Genomic DNA, 26768 nt, shown 5'->3' with positions numbered 1-26768 from the left:
TTTACACTCTCGGCCCAATTCCCTCTAAGTAAGGCATCAAGAAGGCATTTATGAACACACGAATTACAGCTGAAAACATGATGCATTTTTGCATGGTTTTCCAAAAGCGGCAAATCATCTTTGGCGATTTGGGGCTACCCGAGTAAATTTCTGTTACAACAAGGTTTTTGCTTTTTGTGAAATAGCTTTGAATAAAACTCAACAACTGTACTGTACACTTATGCGATTGCGGGGTTTTATTCAAAGCTACCTCACTGTATTATGATCTATTATACGCACACAGCTTTGTGTCAGTGGACAGTGCAGACTGTCAAAGGCGCCAAGAGGCCATAGTCATGGCAGATGTACGCTATTCAAAGAGCGCGCACACACGTGCATGTAATATTATAATACAGTGAAATAGATGAACATTCATTACTCTTACGGGTTTCTATACAGCGCCAATCGCCCACTAATGTAGCGTCTTGGCGCAGTGAGTGGTCTAAAGAGGAAATTGCCACGCAGAGGAGAGTACATTTCAAAATGTCTGGGACTCTTCCATTTCAGGGGTATTTGAAGCGCTAAAAGGCATGTCAAATTAAAGTGCGCCAATTTGGGAGATTCCACGGAGTTCCCGGAGACCAGTGCAACCTATCAGAAAAGGGCCGTCAAGCACCTCTAAAAAGGCGCAAACCTCTGTCTGGCTTTAGTGCGCGCGCATACATTTAATGGATAGACAAAGCCTTCAGTTTTGAATTCCAAGCATTGAATAAAAAAATTAAAAAAAAATAAAAGGGGGAGGCAGGGGGACGGGCACACGGCTAGTAGATCCCTACACGGGGGAGGAGGGGTGCGTGTACTACTGCTTCCCGGAGAGGGCGGCGGAGCGAAAAGTTGCTTTTGTTTATTGGTCAACTCACCGGAGATCCCGATGCTGCTCTCCTCTCGATTCCTTTGCTTTTCGGTTCAAATCAAGCCGATCTTGCAAACGTCAGGGGCTAAAACAGCGGAAGAGAACAGTCCCACTTCTTGCACGTGCCACAGCTTTTAAGCATTAAACACAGCCCCAAAAACTCAGGAATTAGCACCCATTCTAAAAACCTAAAAGCAAATGAGGGAAGATGCGTTCTCCGGAAGCTGGAAATGCTTCTCCCAGGAACTGGAAGGAGGACAGACGCGCACGTCAGCGCGTCGGTTTCCCCCCTCTTCCCACGTGTGACAGTGAGATCTGAAAGCAGCTGTTCTGGACGCTTTAAAGCAGGGCCTGCAGACAGCTGTGCGGCGCATTCCTCACCCTGGGAGCAGGGGCAGCTGCGGCTTCTGGCCCCGCCCCTCTGGACCAGTAAACACGCAGACTCCCCGCCTCTGTACAGTTTCAAAAGACAGTCTTGTTCAGGAATTTTGGTTAAAAACAATATAATAAAACCGGAATTCGAGTCTGCCAATTCCTGCCTCGTCGATAGGATGCCACAATCTCACCCTCTTTTATCGGTCATTTGCTCCCACCCCCTTTGAATTTTTATTTCCCTCAATTCTTAGATCTCTCACTTTCTCCCTCATGCGTCCCTCTCCCTCCATCCCTCCATCTGTCACGCACTTTCGCTTTCTCTGCGTTAGGACCCCTCTTCACCTCTCTCTCTGATACTTGGAATCATAGTACATACATTTTTCACTGCTGCAAACATACAAGGCAAATAACTCTGCACCTTTTGTACTACATGCATTACACAGAATGAGGCAAAACTAATTACTCCACACCAAGCACAGAAAGAGTCATGCACAAGATAACAAAAATTGGAGGAAATAGATTATGAAAATACTAAAAATAAGGAATACATTTCAAATGCGCAACAGACATTCTAACAAAGAAACCATACCTCTCTAGTAATGATGTTTAAAGAAAAAAAAAGGACTATTATTTCTGCTTGAGTAATAGAGTTAAAAGTGAATATTCTTTCTGTTTCGCATGCTCTCCAAATATATACCAGGGCTGTACGTGCATTGATGTTTCGGGGTACAGAAGAACAGGCATGGATGGGCTCCTTCGAATTTCCATTTTAAAACAACTTTTGCAGAAGCTTAGAACCCGACTCAAATATGAAAAGACGAGGAAATTCCATGCCCTAGGTCAGATGTGTGGAAGTTAGACTGTAGGGTACCAAACGGGCCCTTTTGAGGTACATACATTAACAAGCACTGGCGTTGCCAATAGGTCTTGCAGTAGGAAAGTTGGAGCTATTACAATTGCAAATAACAATGCCTTTTATTTTTGTTTTCATTTTAAAAACATAAAGGGCTTTGTCATTTTCAAAACCAATAGCTCCAACTTTCCTACTGCGAGACCTATTATGCACTGCACAGTGCGGATGAAAGTGGCACTGCGTGTGTGTGAGTGGCTTTGAGTGAGTTGCGTTGCGTGGGTGAGTGGCGTTGCATGTGTGAGTGTTGTTGCGTGGGTGAGTGGCGGTTGCGTGGGTGAGTGGCGGTTGCGTGGGTGAGTGGCGTTGCGTGGGTGAGTGGCGTTGCGTGGGTGAGTGGCGTTGCGTGGGTGAGTGGCGTTGCGTGGGTGAGTGGCGTTGCGTGGGTGAGTGGCGTTGCGTGGGTGAGTGGCGTTGCGTGGGTGAGTGGCGTTGCGTGGGTGAGAGTGGCGTTGCGTGGGTGAGAGTGGCGTTGCGTGTGAGAGTGGGCTTGCGTGGGTGTGAGTGGCGTTGTGTGTCTGAGTGGGTAAAAGTGGTGCAGTGTGGGTAAAAGTGGCACTGCGTGGGTGTGAGTGGATTTGCGTGTGTGAGTGGCGTTGCGTGTGTGAGTGGCGTTGCGTGTGTGAGTGGCGTTGCGTGTGTGAGTGGTGTTGCGTGGGTGAGAGTGGGCTTGCGTGGGTGAGAGTGGGCTTGCGTGGGTGTCTGAGTGGGTAAAAGTGGTGCTGTGTGGGTAAAAGTGGCACTGCGTGGGTGTGAGTGGATTTGCGCGTGTGTGAGTGGCGGTGCGTGTGTGAGAGGCATTGCATGTGTGAGAGGCATTGCATGGGTGAGAGGCATTGCGTGGGTGAGAGGCATTGCGTGGGTGAGAGGCATTGCGTGGGTGAGAGTGGCGTTGCGGGTGAGAGTGGCGTTGCGGGTGAGAGTGGCGTTGCGGGTGAGAGTGGCGTTGCGGGTGAGAGTGGCGTTGCGGGTGAGAGTGGCGTTGCGTGTGTGTCTGAGTGGCGTTGCGTGTGTGTCTGAGTGGCGTTGCGTGTGTGTCTGAGTGGCGTTGCGTGTGTGTCTGAGTGGCGTTGCGTGTGTGTCTGAGTGGCGTTGCGTGTGTGAGTGGCGTTGCGTGTGTGAGTGGCGTTGCGTGTGTGAGTGGCGTTGCGTGTGTGAGTGGCGTTGCGTGTGTGAGTGGCGTTGCGTGTGTGAGTGGCGTTGCGTGTGTGAGTGGCGTTGCGTGTGTGAGTGGCGTTGCGTGTGTGAGTGGCGTTGCGTGTGTGAGTGGCGTTGCGTGTGTGAGTGGCGTTGCGTGTGTGAGTGGCGTTGCGTGTGTGAGTGGCGTTGCGTGTGTGAGTGGCGTTGCGTGTGTGAGTGGCGTTGCGTGTGTGAGTGGCGTTGCGTGTGTGAGTGGCGTTGCGTGTGTGAGTGGCGTTGCGTGTGTGAGTGGCGTTGCGTGTGTGAGTGGCGTTGCGTGTGTGAGTGGCGTTGCGTGTGTGAGTGGCGTTGCGTGTGTGAGTGGCGTTGCGTGTGTGAGTGGCGTTGCGTGTGTGAGTGGCGTTGCATGTGTGAGAGTGGGATTGCGTGGGTGTGAGTGACGTTGTGTGTCTGAAAGTGGCAATGCGTGGGTGTGAGTGGCGTTGTGTGTCTGAAAGTGGCACTGCGTGGGTGTGAGTGGCGTTGCGTATGTGAGTGGCGTTGCATGTGTGAGTGGCGTTGCATGTGTGAGTGGCGTTGCGTGTGTGAATGGCGTTGCGTGTGTGAATGGCGTTGTGTGTGTGAGTGGCGGTGCGTGTGGGTAAAAGTGGTGCTGTGTGGGTAAAAGTGGCACTGTGTGGGTGTGAGTGGCGTTGTGTGTCTGAGTGGGTAAAAGTGGTGCTGTGTGGGTAAAAGTGGCACTGCGTGGGTGTGAGTGGATTTGCGCGTGTGTGAGTGGCGGTGCGTGTGTGAGTGTCGCTGCGTGTGTGAGTGGCACTGCGTGGGTGTGAGTGGATTTGCACGTGTGTGAGTGGCGGTGCGTGTGTGAGTGGCGTTGCGTGTGTGAGTGGCGGTGCGTGTGTGAGTGGATTTGCGCGTGTGTGAGTGGCGGTGCGTGTGTGAGTGGCGGTGCGTGTGTGAGTGGCGGTGCGTGTGTGAGTGGCGGTGCGTGTGTGAGTGGCGGTGCGTGTGTGAGTGGCGGTGCGTGTGTGAGTGGCGGTGCGTGGGTGAGAGGCGGTGCGTGGGTGAGAGGCGGTGCGTGGGTGAGAGGCGTTGCGGGTGAGAGTGGCGTTGCGGGTGAGAGTGGCGTTGCGGGTGAGAGTGGCGTTGCGGGTGAGAGTGGCGTTGCGGGTGAGAGTGGCGTTGCGGGTGAGAGTGGCGTTGCGGGTGAGAGTGGCGTTGCGGGTGTGAGTGGCGTTGCGTGTGTGAGTGGTGTTGCGTGTGTGAGTGGCGTTGCATGTGTGAGTGGCGTTGCATGTGTGAGTGGCGTTGCGTGTGTGTGTGAGTGGCGTTGCGTGTGTGTGTGAGTGGCGTTGCGTGTGTGAGAGGCGTTGCGTGTGTGAGTGGCGTTGCGTGTGTGAGTGGCGTTGCGTGTGTGAGAGTGGGCTTGCGTGGGTGTGAGTGGCGTTGCGTGTGTGAGAGTGGGCTTGCGTGGGTGTGAGTGGCGTTGTGTGTCTGAAAGTGGCACTGCGTGGGTGTGAGTGGCGTTGTGTGTCTGAAAGTGGCACTGCGTGGGTGTGAGTGGCGTTGTGTGTCTGAAAGTGGCACTGCGTGGGTGTGAGTGGCGTTGCGTGTGTGAGTGGCGTTGCGTGTGTGAGTGGCGTTGCGTGTGTGAGTGGCGTTGCGTGTGTGAGTGGCGTTGCGTGTGTGAGTGGCGTTGCCTTTGGGGTCTAGTGGTTCTGCCAATTATTTTAGGCATGCTCCAAGTAAAGTACTAACCCAGATTTGTACTGCAGCAGCATGGACGGGGAACTCAAACAGCTCAATGTCATCCAATCGTCAAATCAAGAGAGAAAAGTTCCCTGCTCTAATCTCATTGCTGCTCACTGATGGGATAGCTTACTGTGCCGACGCTCTGCCAGTCAGGAACTTAGCACACTGCAGCAAACCCTGCATTAGGCACTGTGCTTGCCATGATAACTACTTGATCTATATTCACATTATCGGCATCAACATATTGTGATTAAGCTGCTCTGTGATGAACAGTTTGAGGGGCTTGGCAAATTCATGGGCAAAGAATGCTTCAGCTGAGCAGCCAATCTAATTTTTTACCTACACAAATATTACGCCTAAAAGCTGTTTCCCAAATGAATTTGAAAGGGTGCAAACAAAGACATCTGCAGCCGATGGCACAGACTCACTAGGTGTGACAACGGGTGGAACCATGGGGCGGGGTGTTCCTGCTTGTTCCAGTGGGTGATGAGGCTGCTCCTGTGTCCTCGAGTTTTAAAGGAAGGGTGGTGTCGGAAGGGGGTTTGTGCTGGTGCTGTAGCCCGTCCAGCTTTTGCCCTTTGCCTGAATTCCGTGTGATTTGCGTGCTCTGCTTCTTGAAAGTATGAGTAGCCAGCTATCTGTTGCTGCAAGACAGCATTACAGCCTACAACCTATGCTGCCACTGTCAGTAATACTATACCTTCTGGGCGGAGCCTTGTGCTATGCGCGGCCATGACAGAGTTAGGCGAACTAAGCAGACTTCCAAACAGACATCTGTTTTAAAAAATCTGTATTCCCACTGCCAGAAACACCAGTCTTACAGCCTGGTTCAGTAGGAACGGAAGTCAGTTACAATTAGTTGTACGGCATTAACATAAACAAGGCAGAGGTTTGGCGGTGCAGAGGCAACACCATTGAATGTGAGAGCAATATGGGGTTGGGTGGGGGAATGGATACGAAATCAACGTGGAGAGGGCCGGAGGGACGTGAAAGCAACATGAAGGGCGCGGGAGCAGGGTAGGCAGTTGGGGAAGCGCACAATTCAACGCAACAGGAAAGAGGCAGGTAAAAGAGAGCAGCGCAGGTGGCGAGACGTGCATGAGGAACGCAGCGCAAAAACAAATGAACTCTCCTTCAGTTCTCAATAGGGAAGAAGTGGCGAAACATCCAAAGCTACCAAACTGGAACTGGGTTCCAGTTGCTGCATTGGCTCTCCCGTGCCTACCATAAACAAAGCTTGTACACACACTTCACAAAGCGTTTGAAAAAATAATAGATTTACCTTAAGTGTGATAACAAGCATGTGTTGGCAAAGCATCTTAATTTACAAAATCGGGTCAACGATGGTGCTGCACTGCACAGAATGAAAACAAGGCTGTGTTTGCGGGGAGAGAGAGGGGAGGTGCTGGTGTGGGAGGGGGGAGGTGCTGGTGTGGGAGGAGTGCTGCTAGGGCAAGGCTGTGTTTGCGGGGAGAGAGAGGGGAGGTGCTGGTGTGGGAGGGGGAGGTGCTGGTGTGGGAGGAGTGCTGCTACGGCAAGGCTGTGTTTGCGGGGAGAGAGAGGGGAGGTGCTGGTGTGGGAGGGGGGAGTTGCTGGTGTGGGAGGAGTGCTGCTAGGGGAGGAGAAGCCCTGGCCGTGAATGCGCGTGCATGTTTGCTCACGTGATTCACGTGAACTGCAAGAAAACCTCGGGGCTGAAAGCCCTTGGTTTGAAGAGGATTTTGCCGACTTGAATTCTCCCCATTTCCCATTCCTGCGGAATGGTAAAGGCGAGACCTAAAAATCGAGCAGGCCTCGAAAAATCAGAACAATGTAACTAGACCTGCAGGTCTAGTGACTTAAATAATCTACTCAACCTAATTATAATGCTCTTGACCCATAAACTGATTTCAATTTAAGTGATGTTGGGCACATACTTTAATTCACTGAGACACCATTTTCTTCATCATCACATATGAGAGCACCTTCAAATACGCGGGTTCAACATGTCTGCTATAAAAACTAGCATTTGATATGCTATAGGTCTTGCACTGCTGAACGTTTGAGTTATTGGTGTTACTAATAATAATGAAACATCAATAGCTCAAGCTTTCAGTAATGCAAGACCTACTGCACTGCAAATCAATCGCGGCACTTGCGCTTTAGCTTCAAACATCTTAAGTTAAAGCGTGGGTGCCACGATTGTTTCAAAAGTAAAGAAATAGAACAAAAAGTTGGCGGCTATTTCATTACTTTTGTGGCAATCGGGGCACCCAAACTTTAGCCTATGATGTTTAAAGCTAAAGCGCGGGGTGCTACCACTGTAACCAAAAATAAATAAAAAAGGAAAAAAAAGTAATGCAGGTGCTTCAGAAATCGCAACTAACCAAAAGAAATGTGCGGCCACCACTATTCCAGTCAAGGTGTGTCAAGCTGCACAAATAAAAAAAGCATTGTGGGAGAGCATGTCCTGCCTGTTGCAGGCAGGACAAAGCTATTTAAGAAAATAGTGCTCCAAGGCTGTAATTAAAAAGTACTGAGTAACAACACATGTAACAGAGGGTGTCCTCATGGGAGGTTAAAAGAAGAGAAAATGAGGTACTAAGGAGAAACTACTAAACCTATTGACCAATGAAAAGCCACCATTTACAACAGACAGTGACAGGAGCCAATTAAAAAGATGGGCCTAATGGGGGCGGAGCTTCATGCCCAGATCCTGAATACTATATAACATGCAAGATGTCCAGATAGTACCTTTATGATAAATTAATTCAATATGACCTTAGACTTGAACTCCAAAGCCCAAGGGATTTATTTCATTTTTCTTTTGTAATTTTTTGAGAACAAGAATCAACCATTATTTTCACGTCATCTTGTCGTGCAACACTTTCTTCGTGAAATTACATTTTCATACTTACAAAAAAATCATACATAAACAACTTATAATGGAATGCAATACACAAACAATACAATGTGCATATGAACTAATACTAGTTGTAACCTAAAAAACAAGTGATAAGTCCTTATTTGAAATATACACTGGGCGGACACTGGAAGTTCTTTGAGAGAGGCTTGTGCCTACTGTCATGCCTGTGTCTAATGCTTTGGGAATGGTACTTTCAAGGGGTGTTGTCCTTGCGGGGAGAAAAAAAAAAAAAAAGAAATAAGAGATGTAGGATATTCCCTCGTAAACAAACAAGCAAGTCCCTCCAATACTACCCACCAATTGTGGTTACTGAAAAGGAACATATATGCACATCCACTGAGCACTAAGGAAACCACTAATGCCACAAAAAACATTGCATTATCATAATCAAGAAATAATATTTCAATCAGTATAGTTAGATCATAACTTTTTTTCCCAATGTATTTAATACAATACATAATTCTGCACAGAAGTACCATAAAATACAATTAAGTTAAAAATGTGTCAATACACATAGACATATTAAAACAGAAAAAAAACAGGTTGTCGACGCAGCGTTTCGGTTTTTGGTTTACACCTTCATCAGGACAGTTTTCTCTCATCAATTGGTTTTTATTAGAGGCTTCGTGATAATTTGAAGCTCTCTTCTTGAATTTCATAAACTTAGTCCCATCAAATGAACGGAGAAAAAATCCTCTTGTTAGCAAACCTTAAAATTTTTCGGGTGTACTCAATGTACGTATGTGCAAGGGAGCCACCGAGGTCTGTATTGTTTCACAAGAGAACTAATAAAGGGACAAGGCCTGGATTCCGCATGTGACTGTATGTCTTAATACCAGCGCTGCTTATAGTGGAAGTCCTCCTTTAGTGGCTTATCAATTAACCATCTGTATATTAGAAGATGGCCTCCCTGCTCCTCTTGCACCTATTCCCTCGTGGCACACCCAATATGTCTTATCCCATAAGAATCAACGTGTTTCGAACCCCATCCTACTGGGGGGGTTCTCCTCGGTACTTGGTCTTGAGAGTTTGTTGTAGAGGAACCAGGAAATTGATTAACAGCAGCGATTAATTCTTTTTAGGCGTATCTTGGTCCGTTGTGCGGTACTGGGATTTATTTACAATGAACTAGTCTCTGTTATTTAACAACTTTTTTCTTTTCATGTCTTCTCTCTTCTGTCAGAAGCGGTCAGACTCGGCAATGCTCATCAAGGACCCAAGCCTTCTTTGTTCAACAGATCCTGAATACAACAGGTCTTGAAGAGACAGCGCAAGCACTGCGTAAGCAAAACCTAAAAACTCTTTTGTTTGATTTAATAGACTAAACTTTTGCTATATACAAATCTAGCCACATATACAAATGGCCCCTGACTGGCCTCTTAGGTAATTAACAATATCGCCATCAGGGCTGGTTCAGGAATGTTTCTCAAATCATATTTAAAAACTATCCTTTTAATAAAAACATAACTAAAGCATGAAGTAGTAGCACACGGTCATTTGTAATTTGCAGTTTTTCTATTGAAACGGCCACAAAAGTTCCCACTGACTTGCATTTTTACTGATAAAACTACATAGCATACAATCAATATTGTTTGGAAATAGAGTTTCTGCAAATATTTGACATTTGCACATCACCAAGTAGAGTGTCCGGATTTGTTTTTTCTATTTAAATATTTGTTTGCATCACATTTATAACTTACAAAAAATTTGCTTTCGTAATTTCGGATAGGTTTTGAAATATTTGTACTACTCATTTAGAAGCTAATGGAATGTGTTTTTTAGAAGAAAAAAAAACATTTCACAGTCTTTTGTTTTATAATGATGGTCAGACAGCTCACTCGACAAAACCCTCTGTTGTAAGGGAAAGAAAAGTAAACATTTCCAAGGATAAGAGGCAATTAATAAAAAGAAAAACGGACATTGGACCTCTGTTCTTGAACAGACAGCAAATGTGTCAAGATAAAAACAAGATTTAAAGCCATCTTTATTGCTCATTCACTTTCTGAATGAACAGAACATCTGTTTCATTCCAGCATAAGTTCATTTGCCAGAACAGATCAGGTCCTACAAATAGCTCGACCTAATAAAATCTGGCTAGCCATAGAGAGTGGGTGAGTACATTTTTCGAGGCCTGTAAAGACATCCGTGAGCCTTATTCATATCATTGCAACTGTGATTATGACGACTTTGAGATTCAGGCAGGCAAAGGAGGAGGAAGGCCAGCAGATAGAAGACTAATGGTGAAGAGTAAACGCAATGTTGACACCAACTACTCTTGCTTTTTGAATACCCCACCTTTTCTGGGCTTCGCCATTTAACTCCTTGTAAGAGAATTACCATGCTAGGGCTGCCAAACACCAATGCTGCCTTTTCTGGATTCGACCTCATACTGTTTTTCCCTTACACCCACTATTTCCTGTCTCATGTTTGCAAGTTTCCATCCCTACTTTGTCCCTTTGTCACAGTTTTCCCCATCTTTCTTTTCATTTCTCCCTTTCTTCTTTTTCTGCCTCTATCCCTCTAGTTCAGTCAAAATCTGATGAAAAAATTGTCCCAGTCCACGAAAAAAAAAATCCAGAGTCCAACACCTGTGAACACAGCCACAAACAAAGCCCTTCCTACAATGTGCAGCAAACACTTGTTTTTTTTAGGTCTCGCCTCAATAGCGCATGTGCTGTCTCTTCAAGAGCTTTTGTTTTCCATCAGTGAGTCTAGAGACTGCCCATTGCTCACCATTGGTTGGCTTTGTTGTGAATCTCATTTGCTTGGATCCGATTGATCAGCTGCCGTAGGCTTCCTTCCTCGTCATATTTGTCCCTCCACTGGACCATGGGCAGTTTACGTGTGTCCTTCTACTGCTCATTTTTTTAGCCACTACTTTTTTTTTTGTGTTTAAGTAATCTAATAGAATGAGTCATTTTCAGCTGGTTCCCTCATGTACTTCTCAACCCTCAATGTTCTTCCCCTGTCTGTGTTGGCTTGCACCACTGGTCGTCCCTCCGCCAGTTGTCCGCGTTGCCTTGACCCCACCCTCTCCCTAGTTATCCGAGTTGCCTTGACTCCACCCTCCCCCTCGTTATCCGTGGTGCTTTGCCACAACCCTCCCCTGTGTTATCCGTGGTGCTTTGCCACAACCCTCCCCTGTGTTATCCGTGGTGCTTTGCCACAACCCTCCCCTGTGTTATCCGTGGTGCTTTGCCACAATCCTCCCCTGTGTTATCCATGTTGCCTTGTCCCCACCCGCTCTCGGATTGTATGTTTTGCCTTTACACTACCATCCCTCCTATTGTCCGTGTTGCCCTGAAACCCACACTCTGTCCCATTGTCCGTCTTCCATTCCCCACCCTCCCTCCTGTTGTCAGTGTTACCCTGTCCCAACCTTCCCTCCTATTGTCCATGTTGGCTCACCCTCCCCCTTCCTCCCTTTAGTTGTGCTGCCTTTCCCCCATGTCACCTCCCATTGTCCGTGTTGCCTACAGACCCCGCTGTTCATTTCTTTGCCCTTTCCCCTCTACCCACCCTCCGTACTGCCCTTCCCCCATGTCGCCTCACGCTCCATCCTCCCTCACACTAGCAATAAAAAAATGCTTTGACATGGCCAGCAGTGGTGTACAACATAGCTAATAACTCACATAGGCAAAACCTATTGGCTTTGCCAATGCTGGTTAGCTTGGTTTAAACTTTTCAAGTGCCATACACAACAGATATATGTAGAGTGGAAAGAGAGCTACTAGAATATCACCAACGGCCTTAGAGAAATCTACTTTGGATGATGGGTAGGTCAAAAAGGAGGGTTTGAGGCAAGGGGATTCTGGAGGGTACCCTGCACGGTGCCAATGGCTGCAAAAAGAAGGAATCGTCCTGCCAACAGAGCACACCGTAAAGATCTTCATATCTCACTCTACGCTACACTGTCCTTTGCCGCACAGATTAAAAAAGGGAACACAGTGGTAGGTGTTGTACTTACCTGTGACCTCTACGGAAAGTATCAGTGGATCTTGATCTTAAACACAAGATCGATTTAAGCTGGAACCAAAAAAGAAATGATTTACATACAGAAAATTTAGGCTGGATCCGAGGGCGGTGGTGGCTCCTCCGTTAAGGCGGAGGAGCATCGCCCCACTGCTTGAACTGAAAGCTGAATACAAAAAAATACAAATACAAATTATAAAATTAGTTTTCTGTATTCAGCTTGCAGCTGAAGCCGGGGGTGGGGGGGGGGGGGCTTGGCTCCCTGAGTCACAGGGGGAGGAGTGGTGGCTGCACCTAAAGTGCGCATGATTGTTTGGCCAGCCGTCTCCGGCAAGCCAAAGCATTATGTGCACTCTCTGCATGTTCTCCAAGCAGGCTGTATTACAGCCTGCGTGGAGCACATGCACAGCCTGCCAGCCCCTGTCTGAGCACCAAACCACAGTGTGCTCAGATCAATCACAACGCTGCTAAGGCAGCGCTGTGATTGGTCAGGGGATTCTGGGAGGCTGTGTGCTTCCTGCAGAAGGAGGGCGAAGGAAGAAGAGGCCAACTGCCACCCCCTCCCTCGCCCACCACCTCTGTTCGGTAGCAGCCGCTACTGTCCATGGGTCAAATGCGGGAGACTAGAAGCATTTCACTGTCCAAAGTAAAATATTATTTTGCTAGGGTGGTAATTAAGCCAATAGGAGTGAGGAGTGCTCACTGTTGGTGATATGCAAGTCACAAGTTCTAATCCGAATAAGGTCGACTAACCATCCACCCTTCAGGGCTAGGTACAAGGAGTACCAAAGACTGAGTAATTGTAACCTCAGATATTTATAGAGCTTAGAAACGGCAGACGTGGAGTATGAAACGCTACATAAAACAAGTTAACAGAGAGGATTATTTTACTCTTGCGAAAGCCTGGAGGCTGAAATAATCACTCACAGAAGAGAGGGCCTGAAGGTTAGTGCAATGCACTCACAAACAGGTAAAGCAAAGGCATCACATCTGCATGCTTCCACGAAACACGGAGCAGGTACAATACAATGTGCAGCAGTGTAAGCTTCACTTAATATACTTACCAGGAACAGCACAAAGGGGACAACTATTGCTAAAGGTAACATTTTGTACATTCAAGTAAAGCACACATTCTTGGCTAGGGGATGTAATTAAGAAAGCTGCAGGTTAACTTTAAGACTAGAGAGCCTTTTGGCTTCCTTGGAGTGCACAGTCGCTTCCTGCTTGGAAACACCTGTATTTGGAAACTTGGAGTTCAGCAAGTGGGTCTTATGCTTATAATCCTCGATCTTCCCTTGTTACCCCTCTTTTGGGTAATATCGTATTATTGGGTGGTTTTTATAATTTTTTGTTACATTTTCCATACTAAACATTTTGAGTTTATTGCTTACTAATAACTGGACTCTTCATCAATTCGTGGACTGTAAATAAAGAACTCAAGACTAAACTCATGATGATGAAAGTCTTTATGGTACCACAAACTAACCACCTGGTGATCTCATTGGAACTCTCGTGGATTCCCCTCAAAACCACTGCAGCATCATCTAAATGTACAACACTAAAATGGAGGTACAATAATGCCGATGGATACAGATACGCTTGAAGGGACTCTTCTCGAACCAGAGAATGTCAACCACAAAAGTATCACACTATCTCCATCGGTGCCTGGAAGAACAGAGAATCAATTACCGGCTGCTGTGCACAAGAGACACAGAGACCGAGACCAATCTCCTTTAAAATAGACCCCCACATTTATGTGCTTCAAGGACCTGTGCGAAATCTTCAAGATGTAGGGCTCCCATCTCTGCCATGCCTTTAGACCTGAGCTCAGGGTTCGGCCTAGCTTTCCTCCCTTCGAAAACGACCTACGGGCAGGTATTTTTCAGGGCTGCCTTCCAATCCATAAACACCGCCACATAAGAACCACTCCTCTTCTGCTCTTGGCCTTTCGGGCCCAGCAAAAGAAACTCCACCATGATCTGATGGTGAATGAAGTCACTAACCCTCTGGGCACACACCAGCTACCTCTCTGACAAAAAGGTAAGCCTGCCGGTGAAATAAAAATAGCTGCAAAGTGACACAGAAAGCCTTCAATGGGCTTATTCACATCTTACAAAACCACTTTATAAAGAAATGTGTGAAAATTAACACTGTAATATTTTTTATCTTACAGTTCCTTCAACTGCATCTTCTTGAGAAACGAGTGCCCAATGCAGTTTTACAGAACATATGTTGTAACATGATGAAAAAAGAAAAATGTATAAAAAAAGTTTTTAAAAAAAACAAAAAATAAACACCATGGATCAGATAAAAAAATTGGCAATGTGCTATCCAACCTCCTGATGTCAAGTAAACGCAAAAACACATAAAAGGTGATGAGGAAGACTTGTATTAAGTCTAACCACTGACAGTCACTTGGGGTAGCATTCCAATCTATCGTTCCTTCCAACAACTTGCGTCTGTTTGATGTCAAGTAAACACAGCCATGACTATTTAATTGTGGTACTTTTGCAGTATATGCTCAACTTTATATTTTCTTAAGGTCATTTAATGAAGGAATAATTTGGTAGTGAGCAGAATCCTGCAATAGGGGTTCTGTGCTCAATGCCTTTGCTCAGTTGTCTAAATTTGGCAATATCTTTAAACAGACTGCATGAAACCTTATTATTATTATTATTATGTTTCTTATATAGCGCCTGAATCGACCCCCGAAGGGGTATCTCCGCGCTTGCCTTGGGAATCCGTCCTGGCTTTTCCCTGTGAGATAGCCCCTACAGGGCATCCCCAAGGTGAAAGCCAGGCATCCTGCCACGGGGGGCCGTTGTGGAGATTAAGCAAGCTTAATGCCCAGAGTTGCAGAGTGTGACCCCATGATTAGGTCAGGCACCGAAGCGAGAATTATCGAGTCCATGGACATTTGAGCTCAAGACCCTGCCATGTCGGGAATTGAACCCTGGTCCCGGGTCTGACCTCTGCTTCAGGGTCTGCCTGCTCTAACCATTGAGCCATAACTTCTCCACGTTGTTGTTATACTAATTGTAATCTTTGCAATATCATTTTAAAGATCACACAGGTACCTATAGGTACATATAAAACAAGATTAGAATACTTAGTTCTACTGAACTTAGTGGTTGTAGAGCAAAGGGCCTAGCACACCCTGACTACAAGTCCTGGAGAGGTTTAGTAGGAAAACACTTAGTGTAGGTAGGTACATACACCCACAGCTCACTAGAGCAAATGGCTGGCACAGGAGAGTCGAGCGGGCTTCCGCCTGTGGAGAGTGACCCTCCCAGGGCACCATCCAAGTTTGCTATCCTCAGTTTTAAGGAACTTAGGGGCTTATTAGGATAGCGGATTTTCCGCATCCTCCGGGCCGGCAGAAGCCACCGCCGCCCGGAGGATGCGGAAAATCCGCTGGGGACCCACCAAAGACCCACCGCCACATTAGGATGGCTGGTGGGACCTGGTACACCTAAATAATATTTGCAAAGTAGCTCTGTACATACCATATTTAAGGGGGGGGGGGGGGGGGAATTCAGGCAGATACAAGGTTTTTTTTTGTTGAGGATGTTTTCGGGAGACATCTCTTTGGTGAACTTGTCTTTGGTAAAATTACATGTGAAGTGCAGTTATTTAGAATCCACCACCATTAAAAGATATTGTTGCACTAACACTTGTATGAATTGGTCCAAATAGCACAATTCACAAGTAGTTAATTAAATAACTTAAGTTTTACATATACATTTTGACGAATGTAGCCCATAAGAGCAGCCTTACTGAAAATTTTGGATTTAATACCAAATTCCCCGTAATTCATTGTGACCAGAGAGTGGATGAAAATTAGAGGTGGGACAACCAACAAACTAACAGGTAGAGACGAGCCAGAGCAGAGTCAAGAGTCAGCCTTGGCTCTTAGAGCAGATGCTCGAGCCGACCACTAAACAGGTTAGCTTTGTACAACATTCGGCACGTAAAATATGATAATCTCCCTTCAAAATTCCAAAATGTGCATTTTAATAAGTCTACGAAAACTTTGACAATAATACATCGCATTATAGAACAGCACTGAGAAGTACTTATTAAAAGAGAAAGTTTTTAAACATGAACAGTTAGTGACAGAGGAAGCAAAACAGATATCGTAAAACGCGGCTCAGGTTATTATATAGAGCACCGTTAAAGTCTATTACATCAAAAGCAATACGTTTTTGTAAAATTCGGTATTCTGAACTCACATTTTAAAATGCTTTCAAACACAAAAATAAAAAAATGTTGGTGATATAAGATATTTGCCCAAGATCACACAATTTAAACTGGCAAACCACAATTTATCTAGGTTTCACTTTGTACAAGTCAGCCACTAAATGGGTATTTATTTGTCTTTCCTTTTTAGGTCAAAGCCCACCAGACAGCACAGCTGTCCAGTTGTGAAAAGACTTCTTGTGGGCATTCTTGAAAGCTTCCCTTTGAATGCGTTTCACCCTTTGCTTACCATTGGCTTTATGGTTTGTAACTCACATTTTATGGCTTTCTATTTCTGGCTTTATTGGCGGTCCAGCTTATCTTCATATGTCATGTGGAGCAAAGCTTGCTCACCATCGCTCTTTGTATTCGTCCATGAGTCCTTCATAATGACAACAGGCCTTTAAATTTTGTGTCTTATCTGGTCACATTTTCTGTGTGTTTAAAGACAGAGGTCCAATGTCAGGCTCTACCTTCTGAGAGAGCTTGGTATTTACTTTTCTTTCTCAGACTTCAAACTTAAGAGGATTTATGTGGCAATCTAGCCTGGTACTAGGAAAGAAAAGTTGGTTCCCCCCTAACACAACACAATTTAAATGTCGGTTAATGAACTGTGCAAATATTTCAGAATATATCAGAATTAGGAAAGCTCAAATGAAGCACTTTTTTGTAATTCAGAAGTGCGGTGGAAACAAATATTTTAATACGATCAAAACATATCAGCACACAAGGTGGTGCCATTTCCACACATTATCGTTTGTGCTCAGTATAGGTTTATCGGTAAAACTGTATGTGCAAATTGAAAATGTGTGGTCTGTAATGGCCACCACACCATGCATGCACCACACTCCACACCATTACCCCAACACTCTACCACACTCTACGCCCCTCCACTCTAAGCCGCTCCACTTTACAACACTCCACCACCCTGCCCTTCACACTAAGCACTCTACAACACTCCATGCCTCTTTACTCAACTCCAGCCCTAATAACTGCCAAGCCAGTGAGGACCTGGCTTGGCAGTTAGGGCTTGAGTGTTCCCTTGAGGAGCAGGGGGAAGACGGATTCGTATATGGCTGGGTCCAAACTTGGGTTACGTAGCGAGCAAAAGAACGATGGATTAAACCCAGATTTATTGAATGGGGGTGAATTTTGATTTAATCAGCATTCCGTCCATCATTTGTTGCTGTACCAATTGACATTAGGTGTCAGCAAAAAACGTATACCTGTGAACCCATACGGTATTTTTTTTTTTTTTGCAGGCATTGAAGTGAGCCAAAGCAAACGGGGCAAGAAATAGGAAGAGATGAAAAAGACTGGGACAATGTTTTAGCAAGAGGGAGAGCAATTTCATAATGGTGTAAATGCAGATTGCGCTCTCCCATTAAACTAATTGAGATAAATTAACTTTGAGTGAATGAAAATAAATTAGAGTACGTACTTTAGGGGTATTTTCTGCAATTAATCAAATAAGAGTCACCGCTGATTCCTCGCATCTGTATTGCGATTTATAATTATTAAAATTGCAGAATAAAATCAATCTTTCAATTCTTAAAAAGGTTTTCTTGCCTCCTTGTTGCCTTTTCACTAGTCCGGACCCTTTGCAGAGACACTTTCTAGCTTTCTTTTGTTGATGGTTTGATGTGTGCAATCACCCGGCCATTCAGGGACATCACCAATATGTCAGCCCCAGCTCATCCCAAAAAGTGAGAAATTGAGTATTTTTTCGAAAAAAAACACCCAGGACAAAATCCAGCTTGCAGCCAGCATACAGCTTTCCCTCCTTAAGAGTAAGCCGTCTGCACAATGTCTGACCAACGAAGGATTGTGAAGGACAAGCGCCACAGTGCAAGATGGAGTGTGAAGATAGATGGGATGCGGATGCAAAGCAATCACTAGTGCAGTAGGTGCAGTGGCACCAGGGCCCAGGGTGTTTAGCGGCCTTCTGCCCCAAATTATAGCTATATTTTAAGTACAAAAACAGGAAAAAGAGGGGTCCATTTCCCATTGCTTCCCCCGGGCCTATGACACCTTTAAAACACCTCTAAAGGGATCGCCACTGCAGTTAAGCTGCAAATGGGTTTGTGAGCCTACAACAATTCTAATATGCTGAGGTGGTAATCTGTCTATAAAACTTGGCTAAGCATACCATTCGTGTTGCAAGCACCCTCCGCCCCTCACAAAGAAAAACTAAATAAAGCAGCAACCAATATAAATAAAAATAATGAGCATTATTGGGAATGTTTTTTCATTACAATTCAGAACATCTATTTTTTGCACTAAATATATGTATATACCTATACATAAATATATATATACACACTGAAATAATATCTATGTATATGTGCAATGTAATATACTATTTATTACCGTTGGGTAGAGTGGGAAGGGCCTTGACTAACGAGATGCGTAGCCTCGAATGAGTCAGGACGCCCATCTTCTCCCTAAACTAAGGTAATAAATCCCATATTACACTCTGCACATCTGCATAGATGAATTTTGGCATGGTAATTTTTTTTCCAGATGTAAGTCTTTTAGCAAAAAGTATTTTCCCAAAACCCGAACATAGGGATTTTGGTAAAAACCCAAAAGACGTCTAAGGACTTGTGAGGGCAGCTTTCCTCTTTAAAGCAATTATTAAATGTACTCTGTGAGGCAGTAAAAAGTTTTTCTACGGTCTTATTTGCTGTGCTGTTGTATTAAACTCGAACTTGGCCAGTGTATTGTAGTAATACATGTGTGAATGTGCGTTAATAAGTCCCGTTGCTCCAAATAAGTTAATGAGCCGCATTTATGTTCACTGCATGGCTAAATATGCCACGCCAGGAAAAATAAGTGTGGCCGAACAACACTACAATGGGAAGCGCACAAATAAAACACATTCAGATTACTACAGTGCAAATATCACATTTCATATTTTTATCAAGACATAGAACCGAAGAGACAATACTCCTTATTGTCTCACAGAATGCAAGTTACAATGACTTGACTGTAGAAACCCCGACTAATAGTCAGAAACCTAATCAAGGCCTAATCAGTATCACTATCTTGTTAAGTACATTTGTTTATAGTAAGTAGAAATGAAAAAAGGCATAAACCATGCATGAAGATGTGAAGATTAATATGCCATCTATTTACCTTTGTCATGTGAAAGAAGAGGCAGCATGGTTCACTGGAGGCCTCACCTATTCTGCATCACGACCCCTGCCCACAACAATGGCAACGAATAGCATATTACATTCTGCTCAGCCGCATTTACAGTGCATGTGTTTGTGTAAAATGAGCAGTGTGAGGTGACATGCATGTTAAATACACGCGTACATTGGCAGCTTATAGCACTCCTTTATAGGGTATGGGGAACGTCGGGCTGCAAATATTCAATCATATCCTATTAGTAGATTTCCTACACTGTCAGCACATCCCAATGTAACAAGCAGAGAAGCGCTGTCTCTTTCATGCTGTGAAGAAACATCATCAGCTCTTCAACAGTGAGAAGATGCAGCAGAGGTTCTTGACTTCGGCACCAAGTTGGGGCTGCATCAGCTTTTTTGCACACAATTCTTTATTGTGTTCTAAATATTTTATTGAGTTTTCATATACATTTTTTTCACACAATTCTACCGTGAAGTCAGCAAGAGCTCTGCTGAAAAGCACCTGAACTTGAAGTGCCCAGCCTTCTGTACCACATATCCCCACCCGCTTCTCTTCTGGTGACTGCATCTTCCAGACACCTGCGATAAGCTCTCTTAATATCGGATAAGCCCTGGTTTAAGACTCCTCACAGAAAAGACACCGGCCGGGGATTACACTTCAGAGCAGAGTTCAGTACTTAGGGATTTCACAGGTAATCAAACGGGCTCCTCAAAGTCAGCTTAGAAGCAGGATGGTGAGAACAAGCGGGATCCCCTGTACCGGAGTCATGTGGAGTCATGTGGAAAAAGGCTGCTTTGACAGCCACATTGGGTTCTTCTCCCCCTAAGGGAAGGATTTCGCAGGACCTAGGAGAGACAGGAAGCATGGCCTCCTATCAGACTAAACTTTCATTAGAGAATGGAAATTGACACGCTATGACTTCAGAGGTGGAGGAAACTGGGGAGAAAAACTGTGGAGAACTAGAGATGATGAAGACTTTGAAAACCAAGCAAATGCAACACCTGGAAGGGAAAGGCGATCCTCACCGTAGTTGTTCTCCGTTTAAGTATAATAAGAGACCGGTGATTGGAATATCCGGGGAAAGTAAGAAATGGATGATTTTGCACAAATGTAGACTCGACCATTCACATGAATTCGGATGTGTTTATTTTATTCAGGACCAGCAGGTAGTCAATATTTGTGATGCGTCACAATCATTTGGATTTGACGGGCTCGGTTTTATAATAATTCATGCAGCCTTCTCGATCTGAGTGCCGCGTTTGACACGGTACACCATAAAATCTTGCTGAACCGTCTTGCCGACCTAGGAGTGTCGGAGATGCCCTACTATGGTTCGAGTCTTTATTATCGGACAGAACCTTCCAGGTTTTCGACGGCACATCCCTGTCATCAAGTAGGCCGCTGGGGTGCGGAGCCCGCAGGGCTCATCCTTAAGCCCTACGCTCTTCAATGCATACATGAGGCCGCTGGCTGGGATTGTTCGTCCGCATGGTGTCAATATCATCTCCTATGCGGACGACACCCAGCTGGTGGTTTCCCTTGCAAAGAAGAGCGCTCTCCAGTCTCCGCCAGACCTAGCGGCTTGCCTGGAGGATGTAAAGAGCTGGATGATGAGCTCATGTCTGAAGCTCAACGATGACAAAACTGAGCTCATGCTCCTGGGCCCGGTGTCCCCCTCCACCCTGGAGCTGATATGGCCCTCAAGCATGGGTACGGCCCCACCCCCCAGGGATAACATCAAAAGCCTGGGAGTATGGCTCGATAAATCGCTGAGCCTTAATACACAGGCCACAAAGGTGTCAGCCACCTGTTTCAGCCTCCTCAGGGTGATTAAAAAAATCCTTCCCCTCCTCCCATTCGAGGCCAGACAAATTATCATACAGGGCCTTATCCAATCCCGTCTGGATTTTAATAATGCCCTCTATCTTGGAGCACCGGACTACACCCTACAAAAGCTTCAGCGCACTCAAAACTGTGCTGCCCGGGCGCTACTGGGAGTCCCTCGGAGGACCTCAATAAAAACTGTCCTAAAAACTTTACACTGGCTGCCTGTTAGGGACAGAGTGAAGTTTAAAGCTCTTTGCATTGCCCACCAGACTTTCTGGAAAATGGGCCCAGAAATCAACTGCTCCCTGATTTCTCCATACCTGCCCAACAAGGCTCTTCGTTCCTCAACTGCTTCACTAGCCAAAATCCCTAGAATTTTTAGAGCCAGAGCAGGAGGACGCTCGTTCTCGTACAATGTATCCAACCTCTGGAGCACCCTCCCTCTGCAGATGCAAAATAATGTCAACCTAACTAGCATCAGGAAACAGCTTAAAACTCTCCTGTTCAATAAATAGTAACCTATGAGGGCAGTTTTTGTTTTTTCTCCAGCGCCTGGACGCCTCAGGGCAACTGCAGCGCTTTACAAATCCCATTTTCATTTCATTTTCATTTTCTTTTACTTTTACTTCTGAAGAGTGGACGCGAACTTGGATTAAAAAAAACAACTCCAAACAGGATGAACTTTTGACCATCTCTTTCCAAAGAACGTCCTGTGCCTCAAAGGTCTTTGCACACTTCTTACAACTTAAGTGATCAAACAATTTGTGATCCCAAAATTTCATCCTTGTTTCACAGTAATCAGTAAAGATGGGACTTGAAAATAAGATTTGCCTTCCCTGACACTAAGCCAGTATAATGACATTTCTGTACAGCAAAACTTGCACTGAGGTGTTTTGGGGCCTTTTTGGGCGTCTCCACAGTAAAAACGGGCCCAAGCCACAAACTCTTGACATTGAGGATATTCAACAAGTTCCAGGTAGTTTCCCAACCAAGAAAATGCTTGTAAATTTGTTCCCATCAAGGGCAGGAGTAAATATGATTTTGGATGGTAATGTGGAGGGCCCATCCCCAAATCCGATGGCAATGTAGGAACAATCATTCCTTTGCTGGAAACGTATTCTTTTAACAGAGAAGTATGAAAAAAATTATAGGTGCAAATGCACTTCTATGACAAATTTCCAGATCAGGATACAGTTACACGTTTCAGTACTCATGCAAATCTGGCAGTCACATAACTCCATAATACTCCGATTTATTTCAGAATCTAAATAAAAAAATCCGAAATTTACCTCCTAGAATCCAGATTCAACACATCAAACCTACACCATTCTAGGTGATTTTAATTGTCACCTAAAGAATCAGCTAGACAAAGACACACAAACATTATTGGAAACCATGATCAGCTTAAGCCTAAATCAAATAGTAAATGACCCCACTCATGTTTGCGAGACACTCCCTTGACAGGATTTTTACCAACAATCCCCATCTAAAACTTCAAAAAGCTCTACCGCTTATATGGTCCTATCACTCAGTGGTGATGTTCAATATCACACTGATAGAGAAAATACCTCTCAGAAAACTACCTCATAAAAAGAAAATAAAGCACTCTTGGCATAAATTAGACCTTGAAAATTTAAAAATGGTCTTCACCAAAACCAAACCTACCTAGGCAAAAAATTAGACCTAACGGTCGGTGAGTACCACTCGTAGTTAGACAACGCTGTTAGTCAGTCCCCGAGAAAAAATCAACAAACCACAGGCTGAAGCCTACTGAACCTACTCAAAATCTCTGACCTACTTCTCGCCGCTCACAGCGAATCAGGTACTTAGACTAACCAACTTCAACAAGTACCTGAAATAATCTCAGCATATCTAACCAATATCTTCAAGGATATGTTTAACACAGGCTATTTCCCAAAAATCTGGAAAAAAGCATCAATTTTACCCCTAATCAAGAAAACAAATCTACAACTAACAGACAGAGTAACTATTGGTCTATATCCCGTTTGCCATTCCCAGAAAAAAATCATAGACAAGGCCATGAACCAACAGGTAACCGCCTTTATGGAAGCACATTGCCTTCTAGAGGCTACTCAATTTTCGCTTTGGAAGCCAACACAGCATAGAGTCTGCATTAATTGTTGCATCTGAGAATTTAAGAGCCTCCATTAATAAAGGAGAAAATGCTGCCCTAATCCTGTTAGACTTCTCAATGGCATTTGACACGGTCAACAACATCATCTTGTTTGACCCATTTTACTCACTGAGAATCAGAGGAACGGCCCTCGCCCTCTTAACATCACTCTTGTCAGAACGAGAACAATATGAAGCAATAGATGACTGCATCAAACTCTTTTACCCTTCGATGCCGCACACCACCGGGCGCCTGTCTAAGCCGTACTCTTTTTAACTTATACATTACACCACTGACCAAACTGATATTGTACGCTGACGATACCCCAAAGTATGGTCTCATTGTCAGGCAACCAAGACCTTATGGCCTCGAAATTTCATAACTGTATGAAAAACATTGGAGACTGGATGAACAACAATTGTTTTAAATTAAATTCAGGAAAGACCGAAGTCCTCCTATTTGGAACGAATACATCATTTGTGGTCCACTAGTTGGTGGCTAGTGGAAAATGTAAGGAACCTAGGTATCCTTTGACAATAGGTTGACTTTCGACAGCCAGGTTAATCAAATTTCCTCATGAGTCTTTAATATCCTAAAAATAATCAGGGAAATCACCCCCTTTAATACCTATCAACCTTTAAAAAACAGTTGTCACAGCATTGATCCAATTTCAATTCGACTACTGCAACACCGTGCACATTAATAAGCAACAAAAACTATTGACCAAACTGCAAACACTGCAACGTCTCTTGTTCGGACTACCTAATCAATCAGAAAATTTGCACTTACAGAGCTACACTGGTCACCTATTTAAAAAAAAAAAAAAAGAAGGAGAGAGAATATCCTTTAAGGCTCTGTGTATTGCCTTTAAGGCACTTCACAAAACTGGACCAGAGTATCAGATACAAAACGTTTCCTGATATATCCCACAAGACCTTTATGCTCAATGGCTGCAAAAAAAAATTCTAGTGCCCAAATTCAGGAAATCTGACTGGGGAGGCAAACATTTTATTGTTTGTACAACCAAGCTAAGGAATGCTCTCCAACTCAAATCGAAATAATTTACCAATTTCCTACATTTCAGGAAAGCGTTAAAACATGGCTTTTTAATCAATAAATCAATTGTATCCAGTTATATTAGGTTCTCCTCCAGAAAAAAAAGGTTTTACCAGCTTCTTTAAAAAAAGGCAGCGCCAAGACCCCTTTGGGGTGCGCTATATAAAAATAAATAGCATAACATAAATAACATAACCTCCCAAATGTAGGAGTGACCCTGTAGGAGTACATTTCTGACTTATTAAAACGCCTTTTCATTTTAACTCACTACATTTATACTATTGGGGAACAATTAAGTTCCATCTTCAAAAAAATGCCTCGGAGTTGATGTAAACACCCCAATATCCTTAAAGAGTAGATCACCCACTGCAATTTTGAGGGACTCGTACTAAGAGACGTATCCCACTAGCTATTCTGAGTGCCAATTTGAAGTATGAGAAGTGGCGGCTCGCAGAGGTAATGCTGTGAGGCGGTAGTGGAGTCCAACATACGACGGAAAGTATTTATTTATTTATTTATTTATTTACATTCATTTGCCGTTGTATGTCAGACGCCACTAACTCACCACCCAGCCCTGCCTCACAGCCCCACAGCGAGCCGCCACCAAGTATGAGTGTTTGTAAAATGTAGGGAATACAATGTATGTCGTGCCGCAGAGATTATGGATGCTGCTTTCAAATTATAGTGATTAAAGGTCGTATTGATATTTGCGTGAGGACCTGGTGCTGCAGCATCACCAACATGGTATACTAGTTCATGAATAGAAAAAAAGGACACAGAATTTGACAATTTCCCCATCCACACTCTAACGGCCCAGATGAGAACATGACGTATGAATCTGGGCTCGGCCACACTAATTACATGCTGCGAAGAGATTATCCACCAAGGCCACTTTAGAACAAATAAAGAACAGTAAACACTTAGCACTCAGCTATTGTTTCCACGACGCACACATGAGACTGCTTCACATCCCTCAAGTCACTCTCTGGAGATACCTCACGGCAAAGGTTTAAATGTTTGCTCAATATTGGCATTCACGATGCAAATGTGTCAAGTGCTTTGCGATCTGTGCGCCAATTAACCACATACACTGATTTTAGGCCGTATATTTCCAGCAGTCATTATCATATAAACTCAATGTAAAAAGTTTTCCGAAACCCAATCTGACTTCTAGATTATCCGAGTGTGCCAATTTAAGCTTAACATTGACATAGTACTATAGAAGGATACCTGCCACAATTTCCTCCCCAACGCACATGCTATAATCTCCTTTTGTCTTATTCCAATGCATTATTATAGACAACTTTAAGCTTCATTAGGACTTCAAATTGAGGCGTGTAAGAGGTCTAAGGCATACACTGTATATGGAATCATTAGATTTCTAGTTTTATTTTAGCTTGAACTGTCTTTGTGCATTCATGTTAATAAATGTAAATACATACAAAAAAAATCCTCATTCTGCACAGTCGCTAATCGCATTCGCGAAGCCAAAAGGTCTAGGGAAAATCTGTTATGTACAAAGATGCATATGAATTTTGCTTGGTTACGAAAGCATAAGTTCTTTAGAAAGAACATTGTTTTTAATGCTTACTTTACCCATCAGCACAGAAAATGACATCATGTCACCCTAGACCCCTACCCAATCACAGGACCTACCTAATAACAACTTCATAAAAGTTGCGTAGCAGCTACGCCAAAGGCTTGCCGGGAGCAGGCCCACCTGCACCAGGATCCATGGTCCGATCACCACCTAGCGATACTCTACAGCACTCCTTAGGCCGCTAACCCCTATACCCCTTTCCCCCCCAACGACTGCTGCGCTGCACCTTACATCACTTTAGGAGCTTTCGTCTGTATCCACTGTCAGTTATAGAGCTGCCACTCACCACACCACCCACAAAAATATTAACACCACCCCAAACACCCCGTCCCAACAAACACACCATACAAGCACCAACACCTACATTTCCACTCTACACCACATGCCATAACAAATCAGTACGTCCGCTTCTACTCGCATGCATGCTTCTCAACACACGATCACTCAGCAAGCGACTGAAATATGGGACCTTCTTAACAGCAAGGCACCCGATATCCTCTTCATCACAGAGACCTGGCTCAACCCCCCTCATTGGCTCCAGACATCGCTACAGCAATCCCAGGGGGCTACAAAATCACATTACAGGAGGAGAACTCTGTCATCTACAAGAAATCTGTCAAATGCCCAACATCCACAGAGAATGTTACAACATTCATGGAACACCTGCACTCCAAGCTGTAAATCTCAGAACAATTCAGAAGACCTCCGAGACACCAAAGACACTGTAAACTAGAAAAGAAATAGAGCCAGCCACAATACCACTTACAGAACTACCTACAAGACTGCACTGCAATCAGACCCAATCAGTAAATT

The 26768-nt window shown here is 44.6% G+C and overlaps 1 protein-coding gene across 5 annotated transcripts in view; it reads right to left on the bottom strand.

Annotated features, from left to right (window-relative positions):
• The window catches only part of C1_1H1orf21 (chromosome 1_1 C1orf21 homolog), a 404852-nt gene that overhangs the window by 305267 nt on the left and 72817 nt on the right, over positions 1-26768 (bottom strand). Inside the window, exon 1 of one of the 5 annotated variants that reach the window (XM_086957087.1) lies at positions 900-1192. The exons of 3 other annotated variants lie outside the window; for them this stretch is intronic. The gene's annotated coding sequence lies outside the window, so the exon portion shown is untranslated. Of the gene's footprint in view, positions 1-899; positions 1193-26768 lie in introns of those variants that run through there. One more of the 5 variants, XM_086957068.1, reaches the window with a different exon arrangement.

This window comes from Lissotriton vulgaris, chromosome 1_1 (assembly GCF_964263255.1).
Source record: "Lissotriton vulgaris chromosome 1_1, aLisVul1.2, whole genome shotgun sequence".
In the NCBI taxonomy this organism is placed as follows: Eukaryota; Metazoa; Chordata; class Amphibia; order Caudata; family Salamandridae; genus Lissotriton; species Lissotriton vulgaris.
The sequence above is the reverse complement of the archived record's forward strand: the minus strand, read 5'-3'. Positions and strand labels throughout refer to the sequence as shown.